Source organism: Pseudoliparis swirei, chromosome 17 (genome assembly GCF_029220125.1).
Source record: "Pseudoliparis swirei isolate HS2019 ecotype Mariana Trench chromosome 17, NWPU_hadal_v1, whole genome shotgun sequence".
Lineage (NCBI taxonomy): Eukaryota > Metazoa > Chordata > Actinopteri > Perciformes > Liparidae > Pseudoliparis > Pseudoliparis swirei.
This window is the reverse complement of record NC_079404.1, coordinates 1,620,138-1,622,084: the sequence shown is the minus strand read 5'-3', so window position 1 is coordinate 1,622,084 and position 1,947 is coordinate 1,620,138. Positions and strand designations below refer to the sequence as shown.

The 1,947-nt window shown below is 43.3% G+C and overlaps 1 protein-coding gene across 2 annotated transcripts in view; it reads left to right on the top strand.

The window, feature by feature from the left end:
- fgfr2 (fibroblast growth factor receptor 2) overlaps positions 1 to 1,492 on the top strand; it is a 30,931-nt gene extending 29,439 nt beyond the window's left edge. For both annotated transcript variants that reach the window (XM_056436318.1, XM_056436319.1), the window contains exon 18: positions 1 to 1,492. This exon is cut by the window's left edge and continues 764 nt beyond it. The gene's annotated coding sequence lies outside the window, so the exon portion shown is untranslated.
- The last annotated feature ends 455 nt before the right edge of the window (positions 1,493 to 1,947 follow it).

Here is a 1,947-nt window from a genome sequence, read left to right as displayed (position 1 = left end):
CTCGCCCGGCTCCCCCCTCCCCTCGATACTCAGCTGGACTCGCCCGGCTCCCCCCTCGATACCCGGCTGGACTCGCCCGGCTCCCCCCTCGGCTCAGCTGGACTCGCCCGGCTCCCCCCTCGATACCCAGCTGGACTCGCCCGGCTCCCCCCTCCCCTCGATACTCAGCTGGACTCGCCCGTCTCACCCCTCGATGCCCCCAAACACACCTAGCACACCCCATCACTCTGGCTCCCGGTGGACTAATGGACCCAGATGGGACTGAGCTGGTGGCAGCGCCGCACACACACTGCCATGCACACTACACACACACACCATACACACACTACCCCCCCCCCCCAGAGGTCTTACAGGAGAGGACAGGACGTTCCTCCTCCTTCATAAACATTCTTTGGAGAGTTGATCTCGAGGTTTCCTGCGTTCTCATTGGCTGATCCCATTCCAGCGGCTGGCATTCCAAGTGATTAGCTCCTAGAGGAATGTATGCACTGATGTGGACCACCAGGGCCCAACAGGGACCACCAGGGCCCAGCAGGGCCCAGAAGAGCAGGACCAATAGGAACAGGACTAACAGCAATAGAAGGAGAGCGCCTATAGAAACGACTCTTCTGTTTATTTTGTAATATTGATTTATTTTTCAGTTCTATTGATAAAACCTTCCCAATTATTGTGGAGAGAAAACACTACATGGTATATTGTATAGTGCTGGGTATATTTGTAAATATATTCAAAATGTATAAATATATATTATATATTTACAATGAATTATTTTTTGTATGGACCCTCTCCACCGTATTTTGAGGCAGGTATTCTAACAGGTTATGTGTCCTTTATTTCTCCACACACACACACACAGATACACACTCTGATGTACACCTGTTTTACTCAGTTGAGTATTGGCTTTCAGGGACTGAGGTAGAATGTTAATTTATTGACGTGTTTTTTTTTTTTTAATGAATCAAAAAAGTCAGGAGAAAACAAGAAGAACACAAACCACCCGTCAGAACTGATGAATGAAGCTGATAACACAGAATAATCCATGAACTTTAAGGTAATATAAAATGATCCTTCAGCAATAACAGAAAAGGCTATTTTTAGTAGGGTTGAAAGATCCAGGTTTTGTAAGTTTTATATATATGAATGTGAATATTAAGTTAAATTTAAAACAATGTACATTTTATAGTCAGCTAATCGCTTTGGTACGTAGCTGTCGACGCTATTTCTATCCAGTGATTTTACTCCAAGCTCGGCTTTAGGAAGCGAGCCTGAGTCCTGGATATTTATATGTGATTGACAGGAAAGGATTTGTAAATGATTCCTAGCAACGCTCTCTCCCTCATTCGACTAAAAACTACAATTTGACAGAATTTAAAGCTGAAAAACAAAGTATTAAATCATTCAAGTGTCTTTTGTCTTTTTCTACTGGACCAACTTCAACTTTTTGTTTTGCTAGTGTTCATGCCACATTTGCGAAATAAAAGATGGAAATATATATGTGTGTCCTGATCGCTGACTTTTTGTAGGTGCTGGGAATTTTTGGAGTTGAATGTCAGAGATAATGGAGACGAAGCTGAAAGAACAAAGTGCAAACTCCATTTTTATTTTTGTCAGATATGGGCAGATATGTCATAACCAATTATATACTTTTTTGAGAGAGTATTTTTCTTGTATGCTTTGATTTCTACCTTGTGAGAAGGAAGTTAGACTGGAGCGGCTTCTGAGCCGGTTTCTGATTCTCCTCTGAGAAGCTTTGTTACTTAAAAACACCCTGAAGTTCTCCTGGTAGGCTACATGGAACACTGCTAAGCTAATGCTACATGGAACACTGCTAGGCTAATGCTACATGGAACACTGCTAGGCTAATGCTACATGGAACACTGCTAGGCTAATGCTTCATGTAACACTGCTAGGCTAATGCTACATGGAACACTGCTAAGCTAATGCTAC